This window comes from Poecilia reticulata, chromosome 12 (assembly GCF_904066995.2).
Source record: "Poecilia reticulata chromosome 12, P_reticulata-male-v2, whole genome shotgun sequence".
NCBI classification, from domain to species: domain Eukaryota; kingdom Metazoa; phylum Chordata; class Actinopteri; order Cyprinodontiformes; family Poeciliidae; genus Poecilia; species Poecilia reticulata.
Window position 1 is genome coordinate 27,021,424 of NC_088841.1, and position 10,699 is coordinate 27,032,122.

Genomic DNA, 10,699 nt, shown 5'->3' on the forward strand with positions numbered 1-10,699 from the left:
GTTCTTGAGTTAAAGAGGAACCGGACAGAACCGAGTCTGTTGTGAGACATCAGAACCGAAAATACGACGAGTCATCATTAACGAAAATATGATGAGTCATCAGAACCGAAAATATGACGAGTCATCGTTCCTGAAAATATGATGAGTCATCATTCCTGAAAATATGATGAGTCATCATTCCTGAAAATACGATGAGTCATCATTCCTGAAATGATGAGTCATCATTCCTGAAAATATGATGAGTCATCATTAACGAAAATATGACGAGTCATCGTTCCTGAAAATATGATGAGTCATCATTAACGAAAATATGATGAGTCATCATTAACGAAAATATGATGAGTCATCATTCCTGAAAATATGATGAGTCATCATTCCTGAAAATACGATGAGTCATCATTCCTGAAATGATGAGTCATCATTCCTGAAAATACGATGAGTCATCATTCCTGAAAATATGATGAGTCATCATTCCTAAAAATACGATGAGTCATCATTAACGAAAATACGACGAGTCATCATTCCTGAAAATATGATGAGTCATCAGAACCGAAAATATGATGAGTCATCATTCCTGAAAATATGACGAGTCATCAGAACCGAAAATATGATGAGTCATCATTTTTTAAATTCTAAAATTTAAAATTTTTTAATTTTTTCAATTTTCATGTAATTTAAAAAATACATGAAAAATTCAGGTACATGAAACCTCATGGTGTAACTTAGCCCTTTAGCATTAGCTTCTTCTAAATACTATGTTAGCATAGTGCTTTAATGTTAGCTTCCTTTATTTTATGTCTTGATGAAGCATTTTAGCATTAGCTTCGTCTAAATTCTACTGGTATAACACTTTAGCATTAGCTTCTTCTAATTACTATGTTAGCATAGTGCTTTAATGTTAGCTTCCTTTAAATTCTGTTAGTGTAGCACTTTAGCATTAGCTTCTTCTAATTACTATGTTAGCATAGTGCTTTAATGTTAGCTTCCTTTAAATTCTGTTAGTGTAGCACTTTAGCATTAGCTTATTCTAATTACTATGTTAGCATAGTGCTTTAATGTTAGCTTCCTTTAAATTCTGTTAGTGTAGCACTTTAGCATTAGCATCCCCTAAATACCATGTTGGCAGCACATGGAACTGCTTCATGGTTAGCAGTAGGTATGGTTAGCTAACTATTCACTTAGCAGTGCTAACTTGGTGGTTAGCGATGCTAACCGCAGCACCAATGATATCGTTATTGTGATCTTGTTCAATGTCTTTGAGCTGAAACGTGAATATAAAGTCCAATAATTACCAAAGCAGTCTTTTTCCTGTGATCAGATCCACGACGCGTCGTCATGGAAACGCTGATGCGGCAGGAGCGATCCGACACGCGGCGCCATGATGGATGCGTCTCCTCTAAACGTTCCACCGGCGCAGCGTTGGGGGGGGGGGGGGGGGCCTGAGCGCCGCCGCGTGCTAACACCATCATCATCAGGTCATTATGGGATGCTGCGCCTCATCAACCCTGGTGTCACCACATCAGACATAATCTGAAATAATCCGTTTTAATTCTCCTCCAACAGAAACGACCCAATCAGCTGATATGGCTAAGAGCCAGAGGTGGGAAGTACGGTGGCTCAGAGGGCCACACGTTCGGCAAACTCATGAATAACGCAAACGTAAAACTCCCGGGAGGAACCGCTGAACGCCCGCGCCACAGAACAGCGGTCCTCCAGACCACTAGGGGGAGTCTGGAGTCGGACATGTTTTCTAGATAAACCTGCTGCTGTTCTGCAATATCGTAAAAGACATGGAGTTTTTATGCAGGTTTCCTTCTTTCCTCTGGACGTCTCATCTTTTCCCAAAACTGGGAAACCAAAACGACGGCAGGGAGGAAACAATTCGGCCATTTTTACTGCTCAGCAGCGAAAACATCAGCCTCATTTAACACCAATCCACAGGTTTTTTGGTTGTTTTCCATTGTTAACTTTTCTGATTCGGGGCCCAAACAAAATCATTTCATGGGCCACAAAAGGCCCCCGGACCTAACTTTGGTCTGGAGGACTCAATCAATCAATCAATCAAATTAATTGCATAACACATTCAGCAACAAAGCAGTTCCATCGGCTTTGAATCATGAAAACTCAAAAACATAGGCAGTAAAATCATCAGTCACCAGCTGACACAGAACAGAACCGGAACCGGAACCAGAACCAGAACCAGAACCAGAACCAGCAGGTCTTTAATATGTTCAGTCATTTATATGTTTACGGCGTTTGTGAGTTTTGCAAAAACGCATCATTTGCGTTTTTGCAGCGTTTTCATCTGTTTCCTGCATGTTAGCATCGCTAGCGACCGTAAAGCAGAGCAGCCAGAACCTGCAGTCCTCAGAGAACAGCAGAAATAATTCATCCGGAGATTCAGCCACTAGGCGTTAAGCTGGCTGGAACCGGAGGGAAGTGGACCTTCAGTTTGGACCCTCAGTCCGTTTGGACCCTCAGTTTGGACCTTCAGTCCGTTTGGACCCTCAGTTTGGACCCTCAGTCCGTTTGGACCCTCAGTTTGGACCTTCAGTCCGTTTGGACCCTCAGTTTGGACCCTCAGTTTGGACCCTCAGTCCGTTTGGACCCTCAGTCCGTTTGGACCCTCAGTTTGGACCCTCAGTCCGTTTGGACCCTCAGTTTGGACCCTCAGTCCGTTTGGACCCTCAGTTTGGACCCTCAGTCCGTTTGGACCCTCAGTTTGGACCCTCAGTCCGTTTGGACCCTCAGTTTGGACCCTCAGTCCGTTTGGACCCTCAGTTTGGACCCTCAGTCCGTTTGGACCGTCAGTTTGGCCCCTCAGTCCGTTTGGACCCTCAGTTTGGACCCTCAGTCCGTTTGGACCCTCAGTTTGGACCGTCAGTCCGTTTGGACCCTCAGTTTGGACCCTCAGTCCGTTTGGACCCTCAGTTTGGACCCTCAGTCCGTTTGGACCTTCCGCCCGTTTGGACCCTCAGTCCGTTTGGACCCTCAGTTTGGACCTTCAGTCCGTTTGGACCCTCAGTTTGGACCCTCAGTCCGTTTGGACCCTCAGTTTGGACCCTCAGTCCGTTTGGACCCTCAGTCCGTTTGGACCCTCAGTTTGGACCCTCAGTCCGTTTGGACCCTCAGTTTGGACCCTCAGTCCGTTTGGACCCTCAGTTTGGACCTTCAGTCCGTTTGGACCTTCCGTCAGTTTGGACCCTCAGTTTGGAGCTTCCGTCAGTTTGGACCCTCAGTTTGGACCCTCAGTCCGTTTGGACCCTCAGTCCGTTTGGACCCTCAGTTTGGACCGTCAGTCCGTTTGGACCTTCCGTCCGTTTGGACCCTCAGTTTGGACCCTCAGTTTGGACCCTCAGTCAGTTTGGACCCTCAGTTTGGACCCTCAGTCAGTTTGGACCCTCAGTTTGGACCCTCAGTCAGTTTGGACCCTCAGTTTGGACCCTCAGTCCGTTTGGACCCTCAGTTTGGACCCTCAGTTTGGACCTTCCGTCAGTTTGGACCCTCAGTTTGGACCTTCCGTCCGTTTGGACCCTCAGTTTGGACCGTCAGTCCGTTTGGACCTTCCGTCAGTTTGGACCCTCAGTTTGGACCGTCAGTCCGTTTGGACCCTCAGTTTGGACCCTCAGTCCGTTTGGACCCTCAGTTTGGACCCTCAGTTTGGACCCTCAGTCCGTTTGGACCCTCAGTTTGGACCCTCAGTCCGTTTGGACCCTCAGTTTGGACCCTCAGTCCGTTTGGACCCTCAGTTTGGACCGTCAGTCCGTTTGGACCTTCAGTTTGGACCCTCAGTCCGTTCGGACCCTCCGTCTGGACCCTCAGTCCGTTTGGACCTTCCGCCCGTTTGGACCCTCAGTCCGTTTGGACCCTCAGTCCGTTTGGACCCTCAGTCCGTTTGGACCCTCAGTTTGGACCCTCAGTCCGTTTGGACCCTCAGTCCGTTTGGACCCTCAGTTTGGACCCTCAGTCCGTTTGGACCCTCAGTTTGGACCCTCAGTCCGTTTGGACCCTCAGTTTGGACCGTCAGTCCGTTTGGACCCTCAGTTTGGACCCTCAGTCCGTTTGGACCCTCAGTTTGGACCCTCAGTCCGTTTGGACCCTCAGTTTGGACCCTCAGTCCGTTTGGACCCTCAGTTTGGACCCTCAGTCCGTTTGGACCCTCAGTTTGGACCCTCAGTCCGTTTGGACCCTCAGTTTGGACCCTCAGTCCGTTTGGACCCTCAGTCCGTTTGGACCCTCAGTTTGGACCCTCAGTCCGTTTGGACCCTCAGTCCGTTTGGACCCTCAGTTTGGACCCTCAGTCCGTTTGGACCCTCAGTTTGGACCCTCAGTCCGTTTGGACCCTCAGTCCGTTTGGACCCTCAGTTTGGACCCTCAGTCCGTTTGGACCCTCAGTCGTTTGGACCCTCAGTCTGTTTGGACCCTCAGTTTGGACCCTCAGTCCGTTTGGACCGTCCGTTCGTTTGGTCCCTCAGTTTGGACCCTCAGTCCGTTTGGACCCTCAGTCCGTTTGGACCCTCAGTTTGGACCCTCAGTCCGTTTGGACCCTCAGTTTGGACCCTCAGTCCGTTTGGACCCTCAGTTTGGACCGTCAGTCCGTTTGGACCCTCAGTTTGGACCCTCAGTCCGTTTGGACCCTCAGTTTGGACCCTCAGTCAGTTTGGACCCTCAGTTTGGACCCTCAGTCCGTTTGGACCGTCCGTCAGTTTGGACCCTCAGTTTGGACCCTCAGTTTGGACCCTCAGTCAGTTTGGACCCTCAGTCCGTTTGGACCCTCAGTCCGTTTGGACCTTCCGCCCGTTTGGACCCTCAGTCCGTTTGGACCCTCAGTTTGGACCGTCAGTCCGTTTGGACCTTCCGTCCGTTTGGACCCTCAGTTTGGACCTTCCGTCCGTTTGGACCCTCAGTTTGGACCGTCAGTCCGTTTGGACCTTCCGTCAGTTTGGACCCTCAGTTTGGACCGTCAGTCCGTTTGGACCCTCAGTTTGGACCCTCAGTCCGTTTGGACCCTCAGTTTGGACCCTCAGTTTGGACCCTCAGTCCGTTTGGACCCTCAGTTTGGACCCTCAGTCCGTTTGGACCCTCAGTTTGGACCCTCAGTCCGTTTGGACCCTCAGTTTGGACCCTCAGTCCGTTTGGACCCTCAGTTTGGACCCTCAGTCCGTTTGGACCCTCAGTCCGTTTGGACCCTCAGTCCGTTTGGACCTTCCGCCCGTTTGGACCCTCAGTCCGTTTGGACCCTCAGTCCGTTTGGACCCTCAGTCCGTTTGGACCCTCAGTTTGGACCCTCAGTTTGGACCCTCAGTCCGTTTGGACCCTCAGTTTGGACCCTCAGTCCGTTTGGACCCTCAGTTTGGACCCTCAGTCCGTTTGGACCCTCAGTTTGGACCGTCAGTCCGTTTGGACCCTCAGTTTGGACCCTCAGTCCGTTTGGACCCTCAGTTTGGACCCTCAGTCCGTTTGGACCCTCAGTCGTTTGGACCCTCAGTCCGTTTGGACCCTCAGTTTGGACCCTCAGTCCGTTTGGACCCTCAGTTTGGACCCTCAGTCCGTTTGGACCCTCAGTTTGGACCCTCAGTCAGTTTGGACCCTCAGTCCGTTTGGACCCTCAGTTTGGACCCTCAGTCCGTTTGGACCCTCAGTCCGTTTGGACCCTCAGTTTGGACCCTCAGTCCGTTTGGACCCTCAGTTTGGACCCTCAGTCCGTTTGGACCCTCAGTCCGTTTGGACCCTCAGTTTGGACCCTCAGTCCGTTTGGACCCTCAGTCCGTTTGGACCCTCAGTCCGTTTGGACCCTCAGTTTGGACCGTCAGTCCGTTTGGACCCTCAGTCCGTTTGGACCCTCAGTTTGGACCCTCAGTTTGGACCCTCAGTCCGTTTGGACCCTCAGTTTGGACCCTCAGTCCGTTTGGACCCTCAGTTTGGACCCTCAGTCCGTTTGGACCCTCAGTTTGGACCGTCAGTCCGTTTGGACCCTCAGTTTGGACCCTCAGTCCGTTTGGACCCTCAGTTTGGACCCTCAGTCAGTTTGGACCCTCAGTCCGTTTGGACCCTCAGTCCGTTTGGACCCTCAGTTTGGACCGTCAGTCCGTTTGGACCCTCAGTTTGGACCCTCAGTCAGTTTGGACCCTCAGTCCGTTTGGACCCTCAGTTTGGACCCTCAGTCCGTTTGGACCCTCAGTTTGGACCCTCAGTCCGTTTGGACCCTCATCCGTTTGGACCCTCAGTTTGGACCCTCAGTCCGTTTGGACCCTCAGTTTGGACCCTCAGTTTGGACCCTCAGTCCGTTTGGACCCTCAGTTTGGACCCTCAGTCCGTTTGGACCCTCAGTTTGGACCCTCAGTCCGTTTGGACCCTCAGTTTGGACCCTCAGTCCGTTTGGACCCTCAGTTTGGACCCTCAGTCCGTTTGGACCCTCAGTTTGGACCCTCAGTCCGTTTGGACCCTCAGTTTGGACCCTCAGTCCGTTTGGACCCTCAGTCCGTTTGGACCCTCAGTTTGGACCCTCAGTCCGTTTGGACCCTCAGTTTGGACCCTCAGTCCGTTTGGACCCTCAGTTTGGACCGTCAGTCCGTTTGGACCCTCAGTTTGGACCCTCAGTCCGTTTGGACCCTCAGTTTGGACCCTCAGTCCGTTTGGACCCTCAGTCCGTTTGGACCCTCAGTCCGTTTGGACCGTCAGTCCGTTTGGACCCTCAGTTTGGACCCTCAGTCCGTTTGGACCCTCAGTTTGGACCCTCAGTCCGTTTGGACCCTCAGTCAGTTTGGACCCTCAGTTTGGACCCTCAGTTTGGACCCTCAGTCCGTTTGGACCCTCAGTCCGTTTGGACCCTCAGTTTGGACCGTCAGTCCGTTTGGACCCTCCGTCCGTTTGGACCCTCAGTTTGGACCCTCAGTTTGGACCCTCAGTCAGTTTGGACCCTCAGTTTGGACCCTCAGTCAGTTTGGACCCTCAGTTTGGACCCTCAGTCCGTTTGGACCATCAGTTTGGACCGTCAGTCCGTTTTAACCCTCAGTTTGGACCGTCAGTCCGTTTGGACCTTCAGTTTGGACCCTCAGTCCGTTTGGACCCTCAGTCCGTTTGGACCCTCAGTCCGTTTGGACCTTCCGTCAGTTTGGACCCTCAGTTTGGACCCTCAGTTTGGACCCTCAGTCAGTTTGGGCCCTCAGTCTGGACCCTCAGTCCGTTTGGTCCCTCAGTTTGGACCCTCAGTCCGTTTGGACCCTCAGTTTGGACCCTCAGTTTGGACCCTCAGTCCGTTTGGACCCTCAGTTTGGACCCTCAGTCCGTTTGGACCCTCAGTCTGGACCGTCAGTCCTTTTGGACCCTCAGTTTGGACCGTCAGTCCGTTTGGACCTTCCGTCCGTTTGGACCCTCAGTTTGGACCTTCCGTCCGTTTGGACCCTCAGTTTGGACCGTCAGTCCGTTTGGACCTTCCGTCCGTTTGGACCCTCAGTTTGGACCCTCAGTCCGTTTGGACCCTCAGTCAGTTTGGACCCTCAGTCCGTTTGGACCCTCAGTTTGGACCCTCAGTCAGTTTGGACCCTCAGTCCGTTTGGACCCTCAGTTTGGACCCTCAGTCCGTTTGGACCCTCAGTTTGGACCCTCAGTCAGTTTGGACCCTCAGTTTGGACCGTCAGTCCGTTTGGACCCTCAGTTTGGACCCTCAGTCCGTTTGGACCCTCCGTCAGTTTGGACCCTCAGTTTGGACCTTCCGTCCGTTTGGACCCTCAGTTTGGACCGTCAGTCTGTTTGGACCTTCCGTCCGTTTGGACCCTCAGTTTGGACCTTCCGTCCGTTTGGACCCTCAGTTTGGACCGTCAGTCCGTTTGGACCCTCAGTTTGGACCGTCAGTCTGTTTGGACCTTCCGTCTGTTTGGACCGTCAGTTTGGACCCTCAGTTTGGACCCTCAGTCTGGTTGGACCGTCAGTCCGTTTGGACCTTCCGTCCGTTTGGACCCTCAGTTTGGACCCTCCGTCAGTTTGGACCCTCAGTTTGGACCCTCAGTCAGTTTGGACCCTCAGTCAGTTTGGACCCTCAGTCAGTTTGGACCCTCAGTTTGGACCTTCCGTTTGTTTGGACCGTCAGTTTGGACCCTCAGTCCGTTTGGACCGTCAGTCCGTTTGGACCTTCCGTCCGTTTGGACCCTCAGTTTGGACCCTCAGTTTGGACCCTCAGTTTGGACCTTCCGTCAGTTTGGACCCTCAGTTTGGACCCTCAGTTTGGACCCTCAGTCAGTTTGGACCCTCAGTTTGGACCCTCAGTCAGTTTGGACCCTCAGTTTGGACCTTCAGTCAGTTTGGACCCTCAGTTTGGACCCTCAGTTTGGACCTTCCGTCAGTTTGGACCCTCAGTTTGGACCCTCAGTTTGGACCTTCCGTCAGTTTGGACCCTCAGTTTGGACCTTCAGTCAGTTTGGACCCTCAGTTTGGACCCTCAGTTTGGACCTTCCGTCAGTTTGGACCTTCAGTTTGGATCTTCAGTCCGTTTGGACCCTCAGTCCGTTTGGACCTTCCGTCAGTTTGGACCCTCAGTTTGGACCCTCAGTCAGTTTGGACCGTCAGTTTGGACCTTCCGTCAGTTTGGACCCTCAGTTTGGACCGTCAGTTTGGACCTTCCGTCAGTTTGGACCCTCAGTTTGGACCTTCAGTCAGTTTGGACCCTCAGTTTGGACCTTCCGTCAGTTTGGACCTTCAGTTTGGATCTTCAGTCCGTTTGGACCTTCCGTCAGTTTGGACCTTCAGTCAGTTTGGACCTTCCGTCAGTTTGGACCCTCAGTTTGGACCTTCCGTCAGTTTGGACCCTCAGTTTGGACCTTCCGTCAGTTTGGACCTTCAGTTTGGATCTTCAGTCAGTTTGGACCCTCAGTTTGGACCCTCAGTTTGGACCTTCCGTCAGTTTGGACCTTCAGTTTGGATCTTCAGTCCGTTTGGACCCTCAGTCCGTTTGCACCGTCATAAATAAAGTTTTCTCGTCTCTTCCATCTCGTTGTTTCCCAACACCGTTTGCTCTCGCCTTGTGATTTTCTGGATGTTCTGGTGAAACTGGTCCTGTGGTTCTGTTGAAGCTGTCGGGCTGAGCCGCCGGCCCGCAGCATCACCTGCCGCCGCCGACTGCTGCTGCTGCTGCTGCTGCTGCTGCTGCTGCTGCTGCGTTCCTAATGTCCTGATGGACCCTGACTGTGCTGCTCATCCTGCTCCTACTGGGCGGCTAATGCAGTTACACTGTCAGATCAGCAGGGGGCTCCATGTGTGTGTGTGTGTGTGTGTGTGTGTGTGTGAGGCGGGACTCTCCTGCTGCAGGTTTACGGTTAATCAATCATGGAGGCGCCTTAATGACACCCTGCTGCTTCCCTAATGTCTGCTGGCAGCGGCCGCCTGCATCTGGCTCCCGCCTCACGCAGATGGCCGCCTCGCTGACTGACGGGACACACACACACACACACACACACACACACACACACACACACACACACACACACACACACACACAGCGCTGGAGGCGACGAGGAAGAGGAGGAGGAGGAGGAAGAAGAGGAGGACTCTTCGGCCTCGCCTGGCTGCCTCTGCCCCGCAGCTTTCCAAGTGTAGAAGAAGAAAATCCAGAAAGTTTTGTCTGCAAACACCTGGAGAAGCAGCAGCAACACGACGTCCAGCTCAGCTCACGATCTGAAAAGTGTGGCATGCATTTGGTATTCCACGGCGGCTGACAAGACGCAAACAGAAAGTATGCTGCAAAGAATAAAAACTAAAACATTTAATTAAACTAGTGGAAGTAAAACGTTTCCAGACTTTGTTTACCCGAAACCACAGAAGAAGAGTTTCCTTCTCTGGGTCTCAGTTCAGATTCTTCCTTTAAACCAAGACTGGAACTGGTTCCGACTTCTGGATTCAAACTCGTCTCCGTTTCTCCTCCAGGTCTGAATCCATTCCGTGCCTCTGTCCGCAGCGGGTCCAGTCCGTCCGGTTCTGGTTCTGGTTCTGGTCCGGTCCGGTCCGTCCACCCCGCTGCGTGAGCCGCAGGCCCATCAGCATGCAGGCTGGGCCGCTTGCCTGATCTCTGCTGCGTGTTGTTGTCACCACGCTGACAGCCGAGCCGTTCTGGAACTGAAACAGTAATCCATCATCCCGGGAGGAGGAGGAGGAGGAGGAGGTGTTGCCACGACAACCAGCTCAGGTACCCAGACATCCCGCGTACCTGCAGGAGTTTCCAGAGGAAAACTTTCTCAGTCCAGCTGTCGGGATTATTCTTTAACAAACCAACCAGCTGCTCTCAGTCAGCAGGTGTTGAAAGATTCGGGCAAAACATTTTCCATTCACTCTGCTGCTGCTGCAAACCAGCAGGCTAACCGTTAGCTCACCGCCGTCTGGAAGTAAAGATGGCCGCCATGTTTCCCGCTCCTTCCCGCACGGCGACGCACCTTTTGTCCTAATTTTACTCACCTGTGAGGTTTATGAACGTTAAAATCTTCTCACCCTGTAAACGATGTTCGCCGTTAAGACTCGGCAGGACCGTGTGGTTGACGGCGGCGGCCATTTTGTGTCCTCACCGAAGCGTTTTTACCTAAAGAATGAGGTTCGGTTCGCCGACCCGCAGCACCGCGAGCGTTTTCACACCGGAATCGGTAAATAAAAAGCCACATTGGAGAAACAACACGGACCTCAGCCCGTTTTTTTGTTTATTATCTTCGTTTGTTTC